Raw genomic sequence first — 24,988 nt, forward strand, 5'->3', positions numbered from 1 at the left:
GAAGAGAGGGTCCAAATGACTTTTTATCCTCTATCAGTACCGACCCATGAACAGTAATAATATGACAGACACAAGTGTCTTACTTGGGTTCAAAGCCAGTATCTTTTCCTTTTTTTTTTTTCCCCAAACACACAGACACTGTACCTTTTGATAACAGAGATGCTGACATCATCTCCTACACAGTTGTGTTTCCCTAATCTTTGAAGACATCACAGAGGTACAAAACAAATGCACTATGTGAACCACTGCTAAGGAGGACAAGTGAGGGTTCAGATATGCCCCAAGCAGTTAAACACCTTTTAGATCCTAAACATTTTAATTCACAATATTTACTGTTTGGAGAATTTGCTTAGCACAGAGATTTTCATTTTATATTCATGTTAGAATTCACATTTTCATTTTACAAACTGAAAATTACAATTCATGCTACTCCTATGGAGCTCTGATGAGTCCTTGCAGAATAAAATGAATTTGTGAGACAAATTAACTGAGCCTCTGTTTTATGACTAATTGCACAAAAGCCACTTTACACCTCTATATGTGAAGAAACGGCACTACTAATACATGCATTTCATGAAGATGGATATATTTAAAAAAATTAATCCCTCTTGTGTGACTGTATTTTTTGACCTTTATTTACTAAAGACCTTTCCCTTGTATCTGTTTTCTACCAAAAATCTTACCTTCTTCCTTCTCATAAAAGTGCCTCCTCAAAAGAAATGTGAGTAATTTCCCATGCTGAGATCCGTGCAGCAGCAAAGACACTAGGGTTATTGCTACATTAGAAGCCACACAAGCCCCTGAGAATGGTCACATAGGAATTAGGGCTTGTCCCTCCAAAAAAAATGGCAAGATCAATGGCTCAGCTGAAGTGCATTTTCACCAATGCAGAAGGAGCTGGAAGCAATTGTGCAGCAGGAAAGCCATGACATAGTTGCTATCAAGGAAACATGGTGGGAAGACCCACACAACTGGAAAGCTGTGATGGATGGCTATAAACTCTTCTGATGGGAAGAGTTTATCAAGGAAAAGTAGTTAGGGAGGAAGCCCTGTGTGTTGGGGACAGTTTTGTTGTCTAGAGCTTAATGATGGTGGCAAAAGGCCAACAATGTGAATGCCGTGGTGGGAGTCTGCTAGAGACCACCCAAGCAGGATGGAGGTGCAGACAGAATGTCCTAGAAACAGCTAGGACAGGTCCCACAGTCACTAGCCTTTTTTCTTGTGGAGGACATCAATTTGCTAGATGTCTGCTGGAAGGGCACTGCAGCAGAGAGGAAGCAGCCTAGGAGGTTCCTAGAGTGGAAGATAAGGATGCTGTGAAGTTATGCAGGGAGAAAATGAGAATGGCCAAACTCCAACAAGAATTTAACTTGGCTACTGCCATAAAAGACAATAAAAATGTGTCTATGAACACTTTAGCAACAGAAGGGGGCTAAGGAGAATCTCCTTCTTTTATTGGATGGCGGGGGAAACACAGCAACAAAGGATGAGGAAAAGGTTGAGGTACTAAGTGTCCTCTTTGCCTCAGTCCTTCATACAAAGCCCAGTTGTTCTCTGGGTACCTAGCTTGGGTTTAGTCCCACTTTAAACCCTTTTTTGTTTGCTTGTGGATGATTTGGGGTTTTTTTTGGTTTAGTTTTGTAATGTCATTCCAGTCCTTTAAGTATTGTTCCTCTCAGCTGTAGTAGTTTCCCAAATGAATGCTCCTGGTCAGGTCCAACTCAGACTGTTGTGGAACGAGCAAGGTAGAGAAAAAGGGATTAAACAGATGTTAATGCACATGAGGTCCCTGTTGCTTTGTACAGCAAAGAAGGAGTTTCCTACATGTGAAGGCAGATGTCAGCTGCTCAAAGTGTACTGCCAGTTTAGGACATGGCAATAGATAGCACTTTCCAGTAGAGGCCTTTCTTTTTTAAACCTGAAAAATGTGTTGTGTGTATGGGTATATATTAAATATAGAGATGCAGATATCAAGACAGTCACATCAATTTCCATCACAGACCACTGAGGCATGGATAAACAGTGTCATTGTTTCTTAAAAGCATATCACACAGTTGTTAAAGTCTCAGTAACTGCTCTTTTCATCATCAAAATAGATTTAGACATTTTTAAGATCTGTATTGACTTGGCTGACAGTAACTGACTCTGAATTACTACATCTAAATTTAGAAATCTCTGTACGCACAATTTACTGCACCACAACCACACTTAGCTATTCAAACATTGTTTCCAGAAGTGATGGCTTGCACCAACTGCTAAGATTCATCATATCAAGTCACCACCAAAACATTTCATTGTGCTTCTTGTTGCCCTTAATCAGCAAGCCTTGAAACCCAAGATAATTCTGATATTTTTGGAAGAAGAAATTAATACATGTGCATACTAGATAGATACATATGCATACAAAGATAATGTACTTTCTACATTGCTAAACATTAAAACTTTCAGCTTGTTTTATTTATTATTATTCTGAAGAATAACTGTTTGCAAAAAATGTTTTTACATGCAAAATATGACTCAGGAGATCTGCAAGCAGCTTCCACCCTGAGACCTCTCTATGGAGGTCTGGCTTACGTGTAAACCTAAGAATTACAGAAAATTTTCATTTTTGGTTGGAAAGAGGACAATCATAGACTAAAGATCAGGGCATAAGAAACAGAATTACAGTAGGCAAATAAAGTCAGATGAGTTTTCAACAGTCATAAAGGGCTTTAAACAAAGCCAGACAGAATGAATCTCTACCCTTTATTTTAAGAACATTTGCTTGCTGTATTAATTTCTTGTCTGTCTTTAAAGATAAAAGCAAAATATAAATATTAATCAATCTTATTTTCAGTGTGGAATTTCACTGCAGGATCTTATTAATAAAGACTAAGAGAGAAAAATAAAAGATATTTAAAATAAATTACGGCATTAATTCCGTGGCTTGTGCAACTGAAATAAAGCCAGATTGTCTATTCTCATCATTCAGGATTTAGTCTTTTTATCTTGATGTTACCCCAGACTTCAGGTTTTGTGCATAAAAGTACAGAAATAGCAAAGAGAGAGAAAACCTTAGGAAAAATTGTTTCTACTCCTTCCAAAGAACTGTTGTCTGAAGTCCATTCAAATGTACTTGCTCCGCAACAGTTAACACTTTCAAAGTAACTTAAATCCAAGTATTCTAAACTACTTTATGAACTAATTTTTAAAAATTCCACTGAAAAGCAGAGGAAGTTTGAAATAAATTTCTAGAATAGAATTTCTAGTCTGCCTTAAAATTAGTTTAGGCAGGATTTTCCTGTATGCTTAATCATTTATCTGAAAATTTAGCCTGCATATTTTCTGTATTCTTTGCTGGGAAAGATTTTGGATAATGTCAAGAGTCTATTGGTAAGTGGACAGTAACAAAAATACAGAGCTAATTATGATCCCCAAAGGTTGGTTTTAATTAGGCATTTTTAGCTTACTGCATACCTTTCACAGGTCATAATCATGCTAGTGATTTTAATGATTACATCCTACTAACATCCAATCTCCAAAAAGACAACTCCTTTTTTCCAGACTGAGTTAGACTATCGTTTCACACAGCTCCATAAAGTTATGTATTTGCCACAGAGGTGCAGTTTATGCAGAAGCTTCTCAGTTGTTCACAGGAGTGAGCTCTCAGGTACAAGTATCAGAACAAAGGACAAAAAGTCAGTCAGAACAAAATTTCTGCTTCTGTCAAAAATGTTAAGTACAAAACCTAAGTGGTACCAAAGCAATGTACCATGGTTTAATCCTTCATAATTCATACAAACTACTTGATTGAAATAGAAAGTTGAGTAATATAATTCTCCAAGTTTCACCAGATTTTAAAGTCTATACCCTATTAGAAGAAAGTTTACTATTCTGAGCATTGAATTAATTCTTCCTTTAGCAGTATATAGGTAAGAACTCAGTGCCTCAGAGCTTTCTATTGTGACTGAGGTGTCCAACCATGACGATCTTGCTGCAGCTTTGAAAGTTTGGGGGTTTTTTTGAGATGCATGAGAAAGGTTTGTGAATCATTTTCAGTTTGATCTTTTCAGTCAACTGTTAAAATATGTAAAAATATTCGATAATATGGCATAAACTAAAATTCCACTCACTTCAGCTTTGAAAATGTAGCACCATATATAGGTAGTGATGTCCCCATTAGCAACTCCACTCTGTACACAAATTAACCAAAAATGAGGATAAATATTTGCCTTCAGTTAGACAGCCACCAAGGTGCATTATAACTATTCCAATCACAGCTGATCTTCACGTTTTCCCCCATAACAGTCCCTGCACTTCAGCCTATGATTATGATTTCCACAGATTTTCTGGAATTCCTGGATTACTTTGCAAGATCAGGTATTAAGTCACTGTTTGTGCCACTTACTCTGAATCTCAACAATTTACAGAAATTACTTGATTTTTAAAAAGGCCTGCTATAATTTAAATATCTATCCAAAAAAATAAATCCAACAACTTAAAACTCAGGTTTAGACTTTAGCAAACGACATTCCCACAGTATGATTCAAAACTGACTCTTCATGGAGTCGTAAAACTACACATGGAGTTTTGAAAGTGAATACACAAAAATCACTCCTGTCAGGAGTCATTCAGTAAGCAATTATGTAGCATTCACCTTTAAATCTTTGTTCTCTCAGTTTTGTACCACTTGTGGAATGATTGATGTCCTTTCCTATCCAAATAGGACAGTGGAAAGAATGTTTTCCTCATTTAAATAGATTTAAGCAGACCATAGAAATGTCCTGAATATTGATTAAGAGTTAGCTTGAAATTAAAATGAAATTCAGCTGTAACTGTACAGTTCCACAGCACAACTTAAAAGAGTAAAGATGAACTGAAATGTATTAAGATTGACAAATACATTTTTTAAAAGAAACTGGAACTAATAATAGCTGAATTGTGTATTTGTCACAAATACCCATAGGCAAAAAACCCCATTGTGTTTGCACAATGCATTACTGAGACAATATCAAATAAAGGCCAGTATACTCTTCATTACATCTTATGTCCTTCATAGGAAGTTCTGAGCTAGTATGGAATATGTAGTACCTCAATGTTCATCACATCAGACCAGAGGAACCATGCCATGCAGCTCTCCAACAAATCACAACTAACCAACACTGTTTAAAATTAGATTTTCCATGAGCAATCCACATAGCAATTTTTTTCACGTCATGGTTCTATTGAAGAGATTTTGATCTCCGTGCAGATACTTCATAATTCAGTCACAAACTGGGTCCTTAGTGTTACCAATTAAAGACACAAAGAAGGATGACAGTAAGATCTTTTCTCAGCATGGGTCTCTCAGAGTTGTGCTGTTTCTTCCTGCTCTCCTCCTCTCTAAAAAAGTCCCTTTAGACATCTGTTTGACTGAGTGCAAAAATTATCAAACCTTGAGTTACTCAAACCCTTCAGTTTCAGGCTCAGCCAGCAGCTGAAACAAACAGAGCACCAGGTTTGAGTCACAGTTTCCCCATATCACAGGCAGGTGAGATGCTAGGAAGCCACAAGGGCACAGCACCTGATTTGAGTGACATGGACATCTTCTGCCCACTGAGACTGGGCAGTTCCAGCCCTGGGCATGGGGCAACAGCTAGGGGATGGGGAGATGCCAAGGCCAGGCCAGAATCACAGAATCTATTTGGTTGGAAAAGTCCTCTGAGATTATCAAGTCCAACCTAAGACCAAACAGCACATCATCAACTGGACCATGGCACTAATTGCCATGTCCAGTCCTTCCTTAAATACCTTCAGGGATGGTGACTCCACCACCTTCCTGGGAAGCCCATCCCAATGTCTAATTTCCCTTTCTGTGAAGAAATTCTTCCTGATGTCCAGCCTAAACCTCCCCTGGCAGCTTAAGGATGTAGGCCTGTGGGTGGGCATGGCACAGGGGCATCCATTGCCAGCAGGACCATGGAGATGAACCCTGCTACTGCATCCATGTCTGGGTAGCAACACAGGGACTTCTTGCTGCCCCCAGGGCCCTGGGATAGGAGTCCTGAGAAAAATGTCCTTATTTGAGTGGTAGAATCACCTAGCCAGGTTTTTAGAAATGAGCAGACAGTGTTTTTACTTCTGATTCCTGGTCTTTTGGCAACTTGACCTTTTTTTCTGACTCAGCTGACCAGTTTATACGGTGAGCAAAACAATATCTACTTTTGAAGAAATTTAACACCCCTGATCCTCATGTTCTCAAAGTGGTAAATATTACTACATTACAGAACTATGAATAAGAAGCCAAAAAAGATTGCTTTATTTTACTCTGGCCAGTTGTGTCTTTCATCAGAAATGCATTGAATATGGAGAAAGAGGAAAAACATGCTGTTGTCCTTCCCTTCTCCCTCTCCCAAAATTAATACATTTACAGGTGCTGTTGAAATATAATTTACACCTTTTAACCTCCATCTGTGTCATTTGCAGGAGTTATGACAACACTTCAGCAATCCTCTACTCCCATCCCCATGGAAACTGCCATCAAACTGCCAAAAATGGGACAGAATGCTTTAAACTAATCACTTTTCAATGGAGGAAGGCCTTTTTTTTCTACAGCCGTTTCCATGGGATCAGAAGCCATTGCTGCTTGCCTAATTGTTCAAAATCTTGTCAAGTGCACAGGCAAGTGCTCAGCCTTTTTAAATGTGACTTTTTGTTTTGAATCAGGCTTCTAAAGCAGAATATGTGAGCCTGATTCTTCTCCTATCCCACCAGTTGTCAGCCATCAAAAAACTGAACTCAATAGCGTCTTACCAGTTGGAAATATGGAAACAGCTCCATCATTTTATTTTGGAGGAAACTTTTCAGTGGGTGAAGGAAAGAGAGGACATGTATTAGTTTTATTCCACAAGGTAGCTCAGCACCACTGTGAAAGAAAGAAAGAATTCGTGAGAAAGGCTATGCATCAGGAGGTGGAGACTGCAGTCACAAAGATGCAATAGAATTCCTTTGAGAATTTCCATTCTCGCCTATGCCATTTTATATTCATTTCCTAATATTTAGAAAAAAAAATTTGGAATATCAGGTTTCCTTGAGAAGAAGTGAACAATAATACCAACAGGCAACTCTCCCAGCTGCTGTGAATTCAGAACGTATATTTTGCTAAGCGGTTCCTCAAATAAGTACGGCAAGACAAATCAAATGTTTCTAGGTTTACAGTTTAGCCCCGTGATGCAAAATCTCCTTTAGTGTAAACATGAATTTTCATATGAATATGAAACTTCTGAGTCCAGTTTTTGTGTTAATGGCAAAGAGCCAGATTTCAATCCAATCTGTTAAAATTATACAAGCATGCCCATGAGATTGAATATGATTGGATATGTCTCTGCTCGGGTCAGAGCATCAGGTTCTGCAATAAATCCAATCATTTAAACTGCTAAAGGCATGAATTACTGTTAATTCAGACAATGAAACTAACCCTGCAAGGGGAACACAAAAACATTTCCAACTGCATATCAGTGTTTTGCACATAAAATATTCTAGGAAAAATGTTATTTATACAATAAAATTTTTTAAAATACAAAGTTATTTGGAACCTCTAGTCCTGTATTCAGAATAAGAACGAAGAGTAACACTTCTATTAAAACATTTGGTTACTTGTGAACAGGTCTGAAGATATGCAGCGAACTACACTGATTTCCCCTGTCATAAGATTGCACTATCTTTTGTTCCAAATGCGTGAGAAGCAGGATTTGAAAGCAATAATTTTGTGACTAAGTAAATATCAAGAAAGAGGGTAAAGAAAATACATCCTCCCCTCCACCACTGCTACAGAGTTACATCCTGCATGTTCCTGGAAGGATGCAGTAACTAGGGAGTGGATTTCTCTGAAGGACTAAATATCCCTTAACAAGACCAGCTGCAGCCATTAAAAACCTCAGCAGCTTCAGGTGATGAAACGAAGAATGAGACCAAAATTTCTCAGGTTCAGAAATGAGTTCTCAGGTTGATAACTCTGTCTGAAGTGATTGGGTTTTAGTGGTTAGTTGGATCTACTGGGCTTTAAAGGAGGCACAACCTTCTCTCTGGATCTCCTGAAACCTTTGCATTGACCGTAGGGTTAGTAATTAGCTCTGGCACAGGACAGGACCTAACCCCACCTGAGAGCCAAAGTCACTTGTAACAGCTGATTTTGAAAACAGTTTCTTCAGAATAGTTCATCACATTGTTATATCCTGGTGCATTTAATTGTCAACAGTAATTCAATTAAAAAAAAAAACCAAACTCTAATGATTGTTTGGCAACAAAAATCAAATCAGCTTCTGTACTGACTCTTTTATAACAAGTTTTCTAAAGATTTTGATCTTCAAACAAGACCCAAATGGCTGTTGTCAAAAAACACTGTTGAAAGGTTTTCAGGTAAAAGCAAAAGAAAGGAAAAGAAAGCCAGCCATGCTTTCTTCAAATTGATGTTAAATGATCAATTCCATTTTTCTGGAGCTAGATGACCGCTGGCTCTATCAGGCTCTTAACTCTCTTTTCCCAGGCCTTTTTTGGCCTTTCTTTCAAAGACTTCATACCTTTATTCAGCCTCCTCTCAGATTCAAAATACAATAGCTCACTCTATATAAACCAGTCCTTTTTGTTCTGAAAAGTGCACAGGAGCTGAAATAATCTTATATTCCTGACTTATAAGTTAGCTATTCTCTAGATTTTTTTTGGCAAGCTTGTAAAATTCCACACATGCCAGTTCTGATGCAGAAACTGCACAACAAAAAGCAATGCAATCATTTTGCCTGACAACTTACCTGCAAAGGAAAAGCAGTATAGTATTACAATCCACTAGTCAGTGTTAAAGTGAGGTAAATACTACAATATTTCCTTTTCAGTTATTTTACACTATACATATTTCTGTGATTGTAGAAAAGCTGATATAGAAGTAAATTAAAATTTTGTTCCAGGACTTGGTGTCAGAAATTTTGGTCTTTATATTTCTTGTTATTCATCTGTATCTTCCTAACAAGAACCCTGGTTTTGTTTGCAGAAGTCATTTTTCTGAGGCTCATCACTGTGGGTCTTGATAATGCTTTTATTAATGAGTAATCACTATGTATCAAGAGTCTTGCTCATTTGTTCCATCTAGGAGATAATTCCTGTCCTCAGATGCCATTCATTTGAATAGGAGGCTCCTGCATACATCCAATTTTTTATTCTTCCTGATTGTGGGGTTTTGTTTTGTTTTAGTACTTAAAAATTTTAAAAACACTCTGGAAAAATAAATCACATGTACGTAATGATAGACCATATCCCCACCCCCCCAGATGGGTTATTTTGGGTCACATTTCATTTTCACATCAAGAAAAAACTGGATGAATAGTGAATGGGAAAGTATCACTATAATTGGAATCCTGCTGGTTTATGCAGGCCGGCACATCTGGAATAGGGTGGGAAAAGAGAAACAGAAAAGTGGGATTCTTCTCACTAGACAAAAACAGGGAGTCTGGAAAGCACATGTCATCTGGTTTCTTAAGTTACAGCGAAAGTTAGCATTCAGAAAAGAAAATGTTCGACAACAAGCCCTCCCTCCCCACACATCTCATTTCAGAAGAGCTCCTGTTCTCTCTTTGAAGCTGTACCTCCACCACCTCTGTTAGTCACTTTATATGAATATGTGTGCTATTTTCCTCCTCTGTAGGCCCCAGTGAACACTGAAGTGAGGTATCAAAGTGATTCCTCTCCAACCAGACTCCTAGTTACAGTTTAACAGGAACTGCCCTCTTACCATAGAGCAATTTAGGCAGGCAAACACGTTCATTCATGTGACTGATAGAACGTGTTTGCTTTGTGTTAAAGAATCTATAAAAGCCTTTTCTAACACTGTATTGAAAGAGTCATGAAGGTTTCATTAGTGGTAAACAACTTCAGTGCCTTATCTGGGTCACTATGGTGTTCCACACACGGGTCTGTGCCCAGGGGCCTTTACAGCCCTTTGGAAGCTTCGTCTTGAACTCCAGCTGAGCCCCCAGGAGGGAAAGAGCAGGGCCACAGCCTCTCTGGAACTGTGAAATTACACCCAGCCTCACAGATGTGAGGGGTGGCATGTCCACCCCAAGAGTGCATGTCTGCATTCACTCCACAGAGGTGCCAAAGGGCTCCAGGGACCTCCAGAGCATGCAGACAAGCCACTTTTACACCAAAGTGTAGGAGAGGGACAATGCATGCTGTTGGCTAAATATATGCTACAGGAAGAAGCCACAAGATTACATTAGTCTGTTTTAAAAGACAGTGACAGTGTGGTGATGTACTGTGAGGAAGTATCACATAACCCAAGGACTATTACTTTTGTTACCATTATTTTGCCATCTCCATCTTATTTAGCTCTACATGCATACTTCCCAATCCATCATACAGCATAAGAACATTCAATAAATGAGCTCTCAAGTTACATTGCAAAAAGAAACTCATTCTTAGAAGTTTCTCAACTGAGTCGTAAGCAATTAAAACCATCTCTGAGTGCTTCGTTTCATTTTCTTCAATGGAAGAAGTCTTAGAAGTAGGTAGAAGTAATTTCCTTTTCAGAAGGGCCATGAATTCATATTATGGCATATGAATAATGCATTGTTCTATTTAAAACATCTGAAGAGCCAGCACGGGTCTGCTCAAAGCTGGACCTACTGGCAACATAAAGCAGGGGACTAAAGTTCTGCAAATAAGTCAAAGACAAGTAAGGCAGTGCTGAGGGTTGCCTCATCTGTCAGACGTGGGGGGCCTATAGAAGAGGGGACCTTGTCTTGTTCCAAGCACAAAGCTGGCTGGAGACATGTTTAAAAAAAGTAACTTAGTAAGACTAGTCTATTTCATAAAGGGCAAGTTATTTGGGTGTCTCAGCCACTTGACCATGAGCAAGATCCAGATATTTTCCACTGAAAATAGAAAACTGGTGAAAAACTGGTGGAAAAAAAAAACTTCCCTCATTGCTAGTGTCACTGAAGCAGCATGTTCATCATAGTCAGCATGGCCAGTTTTTATAACTAACCCTTTCTAACCAATTTTATAACTCACCACTAAACCATTAACTCTTTCAGATGTTTTACTGAGAACACATCAGGTGTATTCAGCAGCTGCAATTCTGACTGCATAGTTCTACCACCCTTAACATCACTTAGTCTTTGCTGAGGTCAGTAATCCCTGCTAATAGGTTCACTTTAAATGTATGGTCAACAGATTGGAGCAACTGGTGCAGAAGTGTGTTTATAGATGTAAATGGTTTTGAGATCTTCTCTTATTTCTGAGAAAGAGTGTATTTGTTTAAAAAAAACTTACAGCTATAACAGCAAAATCTTTGTTTCTGAATAATGTTTGCATAATCAGGACTGACACTTAGGTATTTTCTGCTCTGGCTAATCTCAGTGTCTTCTGCAAAACATATAAAGTGATTCTTCACAATTTCTATTGGCAGTCTGGACAAAAGACTCTTTGTGCACTGCAGTACCAAAAGCATTACATACAGTAAATATTTGAGCTGAAGGTGTGCTACTGATAGATTTGTATGCACTATCGTTATTTTATGCTATTCATGTTGTTGGCTTTGATCCCACTTTGTGGCCCAGTAAAGTAAATGACTGCTCAGAAAGCTGTTGAGCAGGAAAGAACCTGCTACATAATACACAAATTGCAACAGATGATTGCTATTTCAGACAATAAAAAGCTTGTTATTTTTAATAGCTGGGAGAACGTATGCTTCTTGGACCACATAATACACAGTAATGATTCACAAGACATTTTAAAATACTACAATAGCATCTTAATTTACTTCAGATCCACCTAGCCAGGTCAATGTATATAAGGTATGACCACTTTAAAAAAAAATAAATTAAAAAAACACCTTCCATCATGCTTAGAGTGGGGCCCCACTCATTTAGCCTTAACTAACTGAAAGATGAACAAACTTAGTCAACTAGATATTCCTATGAAGGGGTGAACAGCTTTGATAGACCTATTATTCTGCCTTAATTTTAGGAGACAAAACAACTGCTTCAGATAGGTTCAACTTTTAGGCTGTGAAAATATATGGGATTAATTCATTTCTAATGGGTGTTTTTGTTTCTCTGATAAGTACCTTGCTATAGTTGAAGAAAAATGTCCTTGAGAATGAGAAAAAGAGGCAGAAGATATGCCTTTGTTAAAGTGGAATTTATTTCATTGTGTGGGAACAAACAAATTTAAGTTACTTCTGCTGCCACTAATTGCCTAAATCCTCCTTTACCAGAAGAATAGCCCTTTTGAAGAATCACCGCTTTTAGCTAAAGGGTTAGGTAAATAAAGCTGGAAGAGGTGACAGCATGATATAACACTGTTCTTTTCTCGAATACCATATGAATGTGATTCCTATCATGTTCCTCTTCCACTTAAGTGCCAAAAACAAGCCAAAGATCTCAAAATCTTATCCTCTATCTCATGACTGGAATAAATACCCAATCCTGTACATGGTGAATAAAAACTGAGCCATGTGCTTCAGATCATTTCAAGATCAAAGCAAAAAGCATCCTTGAATCTCTACCAGGGATTTAACTCACAAAATTCCTAATAGATATCCTGGAACAATATCATCCTATTTATTATCTTCCTGTAGGTTTGGCAACTTTATTCCTGCAATATAGCATTTCTAAGAATAATTTTCAAAAATTGCTTATACAACAAGCAAGGTTATTTTTTTAGTATTAGTCCTTATAATGAGATAATGGGAACTTCCAGATGCCAGACCAATCTATGTCTGGAAAATAATGCGCCCCATGTGGCCCATAATTAACCCATACTCATAAGATGTGCCCCAATGACTTAGCAGAACCTTCTTTGAATGAGAACAAAAGACATTACATCTAATTTAAAGACACAAATTAATAATACTGAAATGGAACCAAAGATTAGACCCATCAATATTGTCCTCTATATTGATATTCACCAAGCAACAAGGGGATTTTTAAATTCTATTTGGGGATGTTTTCCTAAGAGAAAAGTGGAAGAGAAAAAAAGCAGAGAAGGGGTAGGAGGTTTTTATTTTACTATGAGTCTTGGAATGGAGAACTCTGGGCTAAGATGTCATCTGGTTTTTACTTCATAAGCGTAATTAACAAAATAGTGATAAATGAATGGAATTCTTTAATCAATGCTGCAAGAGTTTCTATGAGATGTATGATTCAACTAACCCAAAATGTATTTGCTTCCTCAAGAAATCACATGACACAGTTCTCTAGTTTAAGGTGCCAGGGGATCAGAGAATACTTTGGGTTGGAAGGAAGCTCAGGATGTCTCTAGATCAACCCCTTGCTCAAGGCAGGCTCAGGCATGTGGTCAGACCAGAACACTCAGGGCTGGGACCAAATGGGTTTTAAAAACCTCCAAGGACGGAGACCACACAGCCCCTCTGGACACTGTCTCACTGCCTGACTGCCCTCATGGAAAACAGGTTTCTTCCTGTCCACAGTTTGCTTCTCTCTTGTTTCAGTAAATACCTGCTGGGTCTCACCTTCCCACCACACCCTGCTGCCCACAGTGGCAGCACTTTCTCAGGCACTGCAGGGCTGCTGTTTGTCTCCCCTTGAAGCTGCCTCTACCCCGGGCTGAATACCCATTATTTATTGGCAGCAAGTCCACAATAAGTAACACAAATCATCATAAATCCTCCTGCACTCGGGCAAACTTCAGCTGACATCACCCCTAGGAGCGTCAATCAAAGAAAGTGCTGACAAGTGCCATGGAAGCTCCAATCTGTCTGCTTCCATCAGATGGACTGCATGAACCAAAAAATTTACTCCAGTTTCTAATTTCACTTTCTTTCATTGCAGCCTCCAGCAGCACCTCAGGCATCCCACAAGAACCGATGAATTTTTTGTGCTGTATTCAAACATGCTGCAACTCTCAGCATTATTATGACCATAAGAATACTGGGTTGATTGTACAACACAAACTGTTCACTGCATTACAGCTTCCCAATGCCAAGAATATGCACCTGATGAGGGAAAAGGTAACACAAAGTCTGCCACAGATCCAGCAGTCACATTATCCATGCAGAAATTATCTTTTACTATGAGTGTAAGTTCATACCTTTCTACCCACCTCTAGAGAGGCGTCAAAAGTCTAAAAACTCAGTTTTTTGGGAGGATATGAAGAATATAACAATGAGTTATCTAATGAGGACATTCTTTTTCTAGCCCATTGTACAATATCCTATTGTATATTATAATGGAAATTATCTCTGTGTGTGCTTTTTGGCTTACTCCACCATGACACCCTTAGGTAATAATGCCCTGCTAAACCAGACACAGATGGCTTCTGCATGGAGGCAGATGAGGAACTTTCTTGCATCCCATTCCACCACCTGGCTCAGAAATGTGATAACAAGCAGCCAGGGATACAGTCACATCTGATATTGCCACAGCCACTTCTTCTACTATGAATATTTATAATTGAAGTGTAACCAAAACATGGATACATATGAGAAGACATACTTAAGCATATGAGAAGCAGAAAGAAATTGAAACAAAAGTAGTTCACATCCTGCCTTTAAGACACTGGTCTGAAATTTCAATTCAACAACACATTTCAAATTTTTTAGCATGATCCTATATGAACCATTCAGTCTCTCTTACCTGCAAAAAACAATTGAAAAGTACCCTTTTTGACACCCACTCTTTTTTTGCTGTTGTTGTTTTATAATGTCAACCTTTTGGGGAGACTACATCACTTTCTCCTTTCAAGAGCTACACAGTATGGAAGAGTAAATATGGTTCAAGTAGTTGTTAATTTGGAGGGCCTTAGATCCTAAAGTTGAGCAGGGTAAGTGCACTTGAGCACTAAGCAGAAACCAACTGCCTGAGATTCCATTGTGGTGTTTGTCAGGGCTCTAGGTTTACTCCAAGCACCAGAGCTCAGAGCATTCTCCCCAGCACCCAGCTTAGCACCCATGAGCTGGATTCAGTTTAATTGGTGCTCTAAGCAATAATGTTACATGAGGTCAAAGCACAACTTACTCCTGGAGCAATATGGAAACCTGAAGATGAATGTGGAAACACAGGACACAGTGTGGCAATGGCATAAATTATCTAGTAAGATTAACTCTGCATTTATAATCTGTCAGCATTCCACTGGTCACCTAACAAGGAAGGACAATTTAGGAATGCTCTTGGCATTCACAAAGCCATTTGTAGACACTTTTTATTCGACCTAAGAAATAAAGTTACTCTTCTTCAAGAGAACATAATGTACAAATAGGGTGGCAGGAGCAAGAGGTTTTTGGGAAATAAATCATTCAAAACTCCTTTGATAGTCTGAGCACTCATAAGGAAAACAGAACTTAGACAAGAAAGCAGTTAAAGTTTCAAGGCAAATCCTCTGTGGACATAAATCTGTTGCACTATTTTATACAAGGTGAAGAGCTGGTCCTGAAATTAATTCACCCTGCTGCTGTGTTATCAAGGAGCTTCTATTTGCCCCTCTTACTCATCAGCGCTTAAAAGGAAGCATCCCATGAAGTATATGCCAGAATCCACACAATATATCTCACTGCATTTCCTCATCCTATCCCCTCTGCTGATGACCTCTGGACCCTTTCTTTCAAATCCTCTGTGTTCTGATACCCCCACTGCACAAACATGGTTACCTATTTCCTACAGAAATAAACTTTGTTCAGTAACCATGGACATAGCTTATCCAGTCAGGAAAACATAAAAAACAACAGTCCATTGTGAAAAAAATGAAAACGCTCCTGTTCCCATTCAGTGACCCCATCCCTACTGACACCAGAGCAGCAATTTTTCTTATCTGAGGAAACATGACCACATGGGAGAAGATTACACGCTGGAATATTGCAGTCACATTGAGCAATACCTTTCTTTTTCCTCTTCTGTAATCACAGTACTGAAGGATAGATCTGACAGGATTTTATTGACACAGACTTTTTATAGATCCAGTTAAAAGGTCCCCAGACACTCATTCAGCTTCCTGTACATATAGTACAAAAGCACTGCAGAATCATTGTTAATGAAAATACATTTTACCGTGAATAAGCAGGGCAGGAGAGACGGGAATTCCAAAAGACCTTAACAGACACCACTTCAGTGTGACACATTACCTGTGTTAGTTTGCCATAACCAAATAGGAATACTTTCTCTTATCATTAAGGGAATTGTAAGACATGGCCTCAGTCCTTAGCCCACATCTATCTGATTGAACTTTGGCATATGTCTCCTTCACCTCATTTCCCTATCTCAGCAATAAAGACTAGTTCCTTCACTTCATCTATCTTGTCAAATTAGACATGTACATGAACCCTTTCACCGTACATAATGTGGTTGGAATAATGTAAGAGAGCCCTAAAAGCCTCATATCCAGCCACAAAAAGATCCCTGCAGTGAAACACAGAAGCCACCAAGCTACTTAGGGAAGTAACACACTGTGTAAGTCTGATCTCAGTTGAGCTTCCAGAATTACACAGATTGATTATAACTTTAATTTTACGTACTTTGAGATCCTTAGCTGAAGGATTCAGCCAACTATCACAGTAACACCATCAACACTAGTTAAAATTGGAAAAATAACTGCTTCCTCACCCTCCTGGTTTCACACATGTATCCAGTTTTGGTGCTAAATTTCTCTATGCTTTAAGGTAAAAACAAAACATAACACCAATGCATCTTGCTAAAATGGGAGCAAATTTCCAACAGCTTTTGTGCTATGGAACAGTGGGAAAGAAATACACACACATACACTTTTCCCATTGTAATGAAGCTCTAATCATATTTGTTTTTGAATAGAGCAACTGCAAAAACAGTTGAAGTTTGAAATGTGACACTCAGCACACAAATTGTCCTTAATAAGAAGTACATGGTGTGCAGTGTTTGAGGGAGACATGGGGTTTACTTTTTTCCTCAGTACTAATTGACTGAAAAAAATCTCTTCCAATTTTAACAGAGCTTAATAAAGCTGTGCCTTTCTGACATCACAAGAGTTACCTTTACCCAGATTGACAAGCTTATGAGCTGCTGAAAAGATTTGTGTGAGGGGAATGTTCATAGATAGACAACATCATACTGTCTGATTCATAAAGTGAATTCTTTTTACCTGAGTAAAAAGACCTAAAAGTGGTCACTGATCCATAACAGACCAAAGATCGGCTCTGGCAGCTCAGACTTAACTCAGTCTAAACCACAGACGGAGTCAGAGCACCCATTTCTTCAGGAAAAACTTGTGATTGTCTGTGAACTTCACTATACCCTGAACACCTTTTCACTGACCTGGAGGCCTTCATTCCTCTTCTTCAGTCATGAAAGATTTGGAAATTATGATTCTGGATGTTCCACTTCCTTTGTAAGTAAGCTTAAGGCCGTTTTCCCACTCCTGCGCGTGGACAAAGAAATGCTTTTTTGCACTGGATACTGCTGCTACCCTCATCCACCTTCAGAGTGCAATTCTCCTCCAAGTCAGATAACAACTATTTTCACAGAACTCTTCTAGTTTTAACCTATTTATGGCCATATTTATTCTCTGTGGCCACAATAGGGTCACATCTGTAGAGTACTCCATCTGATCTCTCTCAGTGTGAGAGTAGGCCCTGAGGAACCTCCTTATCCTTTGGATCAAGGATTTGAAAGAGAAAAGCATGGCTATACGGGCCACTTACATACAGTGTATGCCATGGGGAGCATCAGGATCCTGAGCCATTATTGGATCAAATCACAGGCACTGAAGAGTACATGCAAGGCAGAACAATGTCATGACTTAAAGGATTTGGAACTTTGCAATGTATAATCCAGGAACATGGTCATATAAATCTGTTAGTGTATGGGCACCTGAAGGAATCAGGCTGGCATGGAGGACCACCAGTCTGGATATCCAGGCCCTGTTATCTCTAGAGAGATCAAGTGCAACTCAAATACAAAGGCAGTCAAGCACTCATTATAATCTAGATCTGTCAGAGTAACCGGTCCAGGCAGAAAGAAGGGGATATATTTACAAGGTTTGTGACCATGCATATCACTCTTATTTAATGTTGTCTTTTAGTCATGGAGGCTACTCATTTACAGATTGCTCCATAAATGGTTGTAACTTTCGTCCCAGCCGTGCAGCCAGTCCAAGACTTTGCAAACTCCATATCACCCACCCCATGCAGCACCACTGTAAAAGCGCAGCAGTGCATAGTCTTTCACTCATGGCTCTTAGCTGGTTAAGTTTCCAGTTTAGCAGATTTAAAACATTGCTAATGTTCATAACTTAACACGGCAGCAAGCCAAACTCAGGTTCTAACCAGAAAAACAGACACCTCATGCGTGCTGCTCTAGCTTTCCAGCTCAAATAATTGTCTTATGTCTGCCAACACAGGACACATGAGTAAGACATTGGCACTGAAGTGAAAACTGCAAGATCAGTTATCAGGGTTTGCAAGCTTTTCTTAGCAACAGAAAAGGCAACCATCATTTTCTGTCTGTGCAGGATTTCAGCAGAAACAAGCCTCTTTGATTTCATGAAGAAGAGAGACCTTCTCAGGCTTACACGAGAGGTCACGTACAGCATTCTAGCAGTGCTGCCTAGATATAATCAAATATAGAAGTGCCCACTGCCTCTGTTTTCACTTCTTCATTTCCCATCCTCTAGTCACTGACAACTTTAGCTAATTATAGCTACACTTTCTGCTACCTTTCAATTACCTTTGAAACTGATTCTAGGAATATTATATCCAACACCACTACTCGTCTATACCAAAATCCTAGCATCTCCTTGCAACACTCAGTCTAAAGTCTCTGGCATTGCTGTGAGTCTAGGATAACAGTCTAAATCCTGATCCTTATGCTGAAGCTTTCCAAATTGAGAGAAAAATACTTTTCTCGTCTGTAGGTCCTCCTAAGCCTTAAAGGTACTTGTGAGGAGACTGCATGTTAGAAAAGGATCAGGACTTGAATCTGAGACGAGCTGGGACAACTCTATTCTTCATATCTGCTGAAACATGTCATTAAGAGGCATCCACTGTGGCAAAGCCTTTAGTCAGAATAGAGGTTTAAAGGCAAGAAGAGATACCAGGGATGCTGGCAGGAGGTGTCAAAAAGCTGTGCCAGAGAAGACAGAAAAAGCAACTTAGTGTGACCACAGAGGTGATCTTCGACATCCACCATTCTCAGTCTTTGGCCAATACCAGGTTGGTGGCAACACATGACAAAAATCCTGGGGATGAAAAACTGTAGCAAATACCAGAAAAAAATGCCCACTCCACCATGACACATGTGCCATTTACACCTTTCAGTATCCTCAGTAACTGTGCCAGCATTGAAACACAGAAGCAAAGCTAAATTTTCTTTATACCTTTCCTATCCTTCTTCACCTGACATGATTAAAAATTCAGAGTATAATAGTTCCATACCTATGTTGTTATCCACCATTGCAGGAAGATTAATTTTCTGGAGAAACACATAAGTGTTACAGAAATGGTGAGAACTATACTATAATTCTCTGGTCTACTCCTGTTGATGATGTTTAGGACCACTGATGATGTTGATGACTGTTGATGACCACTACTCCTTTTGATGATGATTAGACCAAAAGCAGGGAAGTCTTAATTCTACTGTGCTGTACAATCTGCAAAAGACTTCAGCCTGTTCACGTTTTGGTTTACCTCTTTTGCTGACCTTGGACATGAAAAATTAGGCTGCCGAGGCAATCACTCATACTAATTAACCCCAAACTCACAAAGCAAAAGGACACTTCTTCCACCAGGCACTGCTGAAGCACAGATTCAGCCATGTCTTGGTACCAAGCTCTTGCTGCAGTACCAGGCCTCTTCAGCTTGGGAACTAGACCCATGGAATCACGTGGGTTTTTGCAAATCAATATGGCATAGTATCTTTTGTTCTAAATATACACACTCCCTTATTGCTGAAAAAGTGCATTTTGATGCAGTTATACTGGTAATTCTGAATTAAAAGTTCTTAGAAAGAGATATTAAAGACTATTTAAACACTGGTGCTTCTTCTTGAACTTAGTAGGGGATGAGGTTGCTCACTGCTTTGCATATTTCCTCTTATTGTACAGAAACAGAAGTGTGCTCACTAAAAGGGTTGTTAAACTTCATTGTGGCTTGCAGAGTTTTAGAATAGTTTTCACAGAGGAGGATTGAGGGGAAGACTTTAGGGTTTTGGCTAGAAAATTCTATTTCAGAACAATGCTAATCAAGATACTAATGACTATCCCATGAACAAGCATGGCCAGCATTGTTCTTTGCAAAATATGTACCAGCATTGTTCAGGGACACTAAACAAGTATTCTTTTGGCTACAATTCACAGTGCAACATGTCATCATAATATCATTCTGAGGAAGAAGGCCTAATGCTTTGGATATCTACCTGAACATTATTGGTACCTCCTCACTGGAAACTAAGACATTGGCAATGCCACTTTTTGCCAGCCTTTCCTCCTTCAAAGCAAATATAGTGGACTACAAGAACAACTGTTTAATTCCAGCTAAATGATCAACAGGTCAGCTCTAAGTATAATAACTATAAGCTCTAAGCATAATAATATAATAAGATATTTCTAAACATCCAAAGGGTTGTTTCATTATTAAGTTGCCTTAAATGCTATTTAAACAAACTTATCCACCACGAATACCAATGTTGACATTGCCCTGGATTTATGATGCATTTTCAAAGGTCATTAATATTGTCATCATCAAATATTCAGCATTTCTTCTCTGAAAGGAGAGGATTTTTGTTTTCCTATATTTGATCTGATAATATCAAAGAGAAACATTTCAAATTTTTTTCTGCAAACACTTTTGACTCAGTTCTAATTCAAGACAAAAATAAACTACATATACTCAAAACCTCAAACATCCCATCAGGCAGGGGCTCAGTTTTCCGAGCAATCTTTATCTTCTGTAAAGACAAACCATTTTGAATCTTTCTGGGAAGTTTTCAAAATTCAAGCTAGCTTGACACTTAGTGTTACAGAAAAAGAATGCCAAATACAAAACACTCAGGCAATATTCCACACGTACCTTTTTCTTCCCTTCAAGATATGACAAATGCTTCTGCTCTCCACCCTACTGACATCAAAGCTTCCTTCAGCCCACCATTATCACAGCTGAGCACCAAAGCAGTTGCTGGGTTTCCTTTATTTGCTCCAGCCACAAAGGAAGGAAATGTTATTTCTCCTACAGAGAGCCCATCTTAATGACCCTAATGAACAACAGCTAAAACACCTCCAAGTATCCCACCAATGCTCGAGACAAAAGCACGTAACAGCTGGAGTAGGTTGCAATGGTTGTTGTTGTAGCAGGTCTAAGTTCAGATGTTTCCCATTCCCTTACAACACATTGATCCTGAACACAGACCTCTGTATGAAGAAAATACAATTTGTTTTCACACCACTTCTCACTCCTTAATCTAATCTCTCCTCTCTAAAATGGGTTTACCCATCTCGAATCTTCCTATAGGTCACAAATTAGCAAGGTGAAAATTTCCATTTTTAACATGGAAATTCTACAAACCAAATCACTGGGTTGGAGTTAACACTGAGTCAGAGCACCCCAGACCTGGCATAACTGTTTTCAGTACCATGGGTGGTGGCATTTACAACTACCTCTATTCAGAGCTCTACCTTGTTTACAACAAATAATCTTGCTACAGTTTGATAGAAGTGGCAATGACATCTACAGAACACAACTGGATGAATTTACTTTAAAATTATTCTAAAATGTATTAAAATCATTCTAAAATGTATTAAACATGAGATGAACACAAAGGTTATTAAATCTGAATAGGACATCTTTAAAAGACTCTAGTAACTGATGAAAAAAAATTGTGTTGAAAAATGCCCACCTGACCACAGACCTTTGGCTCACTCAACAGCTACAGAAAAAAGGTATTACAGGACTTGCAGACTCTTGCAAAAATTCTGCTTTGGAAGAAAAATACCTCAGCCTGGCACAAGTTTAGAAAAATAGCTAGGCCAGTACAAAAGGATGTTTACTGTATTATATTTCCCTTTTAAATGTGGACCTTGTTTCTTTTATTAAAATAACACTATGTATGTGCTTTATCTAGATTAAGTTATCATTTCATCAACAAACAAGTGCCGCACAGCCCATCCGCCCAGCTTTGGAAATAGCCCAAATAAAAGAAAATAACAGCTATAAAGAAACACCTCAGATTTATTATTTCAATATTCTGAAGTACATCTTTTATGTGACTCACATGGTTTGCCTATGACACCCATTTAACAGCTGGGATGGCTACAGGAATCTGAATCTGTCTCACACTTGGCTTTATCTGCTTGGCTGTCTCAGACAAACCAGGGGTTGACAAACCAAGTGAATCATGAGGGTCTAATAAGTATATTTACATCTGAAGCTGCTATTGTGGCTTTCAGCACAGCAGGTAAGTCTGGTTTTGATAGTTCATAGCACAGAAATGTATCTGTGTTGTGAGAAGCTGCTGTTCACGAAGAGGTACTCAGCCTTTGATAACACTAAGCTTGCTTTCTTGGGAAAGGTGAGAAAAGGCAAGAGAGCAGGAGAGTACAGGGCCACTTCTGCTAAAGCAAAAAGATAATGCAAAACCTGGAGTTCTAATCTCACACGCTTAAGTTGATGTCTAAGGAGTGTTATATGCATCCTATTGTTTGCTACACCAACTGGGATTTTCTTTATTCAGAAGGTTCTTGCTCAATTACATGAATATAGCCCCACAAGGTATTAACAGAGAGGATGACAATTATGTCAGAGGATCTCCAGTACACAAGTTAATTGTGGTGTGAGAGAGTCATTGACAACAGGGTGAAGCCTTGTATTCAAACCAGCCCACCACAGGAAAACTTGTGCACAATACCCAGTGTAAAAATATATTCTGATAAGAAAAAAAAGTCATGTTTTATGTAGCTACCAAAACCTCCTTCTTCTCCTTTGCCATGTGCAAGTGATTGTTAGAAGAGCCTCTTTGTTCAGGCCAAGAAGGCTGGCATAAGGAAAGGGAGGTGCCTGGTTCCTCAACATGGGATGCCATTAATATTACTGATAGACTATTCTTTAAAGATATCCATCTGTTTCTTATTTGGCATATTCGGAATAGTAGCTTGTTACATTTTTACAAGAATCTGTGTGATCCAAGAAAAGCAAAACCTCATGTAATGAAAGAATAAGAAAGAATACTTATTAAACAGTCCTATCAATGCTGTACAATTTAAACATCCATCTCTAAAATGGCTTCAGTCTGTTCCATTCACAGCTGTCAAATTTCTTTGCCACAGGGGGAAGGGGACAGAAGACTACTTATTTCCCTATAGTTTTGCAAAATACACATAGAAGTAACATCTCCTAGGTACACAATAAATCCTCTTGTCAGTCACTGTGAAATGCTGCCCTTCACAGCTACATTACAAACAGGTTTCTTCACTCAAAATCCTAATCTCTGCAAGAATTTAAGCTGAGGGCAAGATCTGGGGTTGGATGAAGTCAGGTTAGAACCAGTGTATGACAGTAGGTATCTTTGTTTGGATAACAGCAGAGTTGAGTGGGGAAGTCTAGAAGGTGTGCTGCCAAAGGTGGTGGGAAAAAGTGCCCCAGCATAACGACTAGGTCCTTCTTCAAGTGTCACGTATGTGATTTCCTAGTAACAGAAAGGGCTTGTATTCAGCTTGTACTATATATATAAGATGGTTCAAATATCTGAAACAGTCAAGAGCATAATTTCTTAGTGAATTTAGCCAATATAAAGTTATTTGGAGTCAAGTGCTTCTGCTAATAAAGAATCCAGCCTAGCTATTCGTAGCATTTATCAGCACTGCCCCTTCTTCTGGCTGGTACTTGAATCAACACTGCAAAATGTCATATACCTTCTAGACTTATAAAGTAATTTAATTGTATTCTAAAATACAACTAAATGATCCTTAAGGTCCCTTCCAACCCAAGCCATTCTATGATTGTAGGAAACTATTCCAATTTGTGGGATGCATGTTCTCTATTGACAACAATCATGTGTAAGTATTTATACAATATTTAACATACTACTTGAGCAAGGCAATGACAGGATGAGGTTGCAACAACCAAACCTAATTCTGAACCAACAGTGAGAATTCACAGTTGAGGTTTTGAACAGTGAGATCTATATAAGATCAGAATAAATGTTTGGTACTAAGCCTAGGCTTATGAGAGGTTATTTGATGTTCAGAGACAATATTATTTTCAACAAGGTTTCTATGACTTCTGTCACTTGTTTTATGTAGCTGTAGGTTCAGGACATGCCAGGAGTCAGCTGCATCAAGTAGATAATGCAGTTAAATGCCATTACCCTTAGCTTCTAAATAATTGCCTTTTTAAAATTTCCATACAACTGTGTACAAGAAGCATTCTTCTTTTTATAGAGAAGTACTTATTCCATAGACATGAAGAGAGAGAGCAAAACTGGTGTCAGAGAATAGCTGCTGAAATTTTCCTGAGTCTGCAGATACAAAATCACACATCAGCAAAATCAAATGATTGTCAGGATTCAAAAACAAGAATTGCCATTGAACAAAATTTTAGCAGCAGAACCACAAGCTGATATGCTTCCTTTTCAGTTTCAGAATGAAAGTGCAGTTAATCACTTTCATGGTGCATGAGAGAAGCAGGAAAACAAAATCTCCTGTGCTTTCAAACACGAGTAGCTTGTGCCTGACAGAAAGAGGAGCACAGACCTGCCTCCCGTGAAAATCCAAGTGCAAAGGGCAGCAAGCACCACACACCCCTGTTGGTCCCTAACTCCATTGCCAAAATCTCTCCATTGATCTTCTACAATGCCTGGTGCTCAGTCAGCCCAAAAATAACACTGGTGTTATGCTTCAAATTTGGGATTTGAAACAATGCAAAATGAACTGGTTAGCAAAAGAGTGCTACTGATTAGCACAGACAGCAAGGGCTGAAATGCAGAATGCTCTGTGACAATGAAGGCCAGTATAGGAGCAGGGCGTTTAATCTTGTAATATATTAGGCTAATGGAATATTCCACTAGCT

The 24,988-nt window shown here is 38.8% G+C and overlaps 1 long non-coding RNA gene across 1 annotated transcript in view; it reads right to left on the reverse strand.

Moving 5' to 3' along the window:
• Positions 1–21,073, reverse strand: part of LOC136286615 (uncharacterized) — a 66,673-nt gene extending 45,600 nt beyond the window's left edge. The window contains exon 1 of the long non-coding RNA XR_010719957.1: positions 20,999–21,073. This is a non-coding gene — a long non-coding RNA (uncharacterized lncRNA). The remainder of the gene's footprint in view (positions 1–20,998) is intronic.
• Positions 21,074–24,988: the final 3,915 nt, after the last annotated feature.

Source organism: Chamaea fasciata, unplaced genomic scaffold (assembly GCF_029207755.1).
Source record: "Chamaea fasciata isolate MVZ Bird 193981 ecotype frontalis unplaced genomic scaffold, bChaFas1.0.hap1 SCAF_3, whole genome shotgun sequence".
In the NCBI taxonomy this organism is placed as follows: domain Eukaryota; kingdom Metazoa; phylum Chordata; class Aves; order Passeriformes; family Sylviidae; genus Chamaea; species Chamaea fasciata.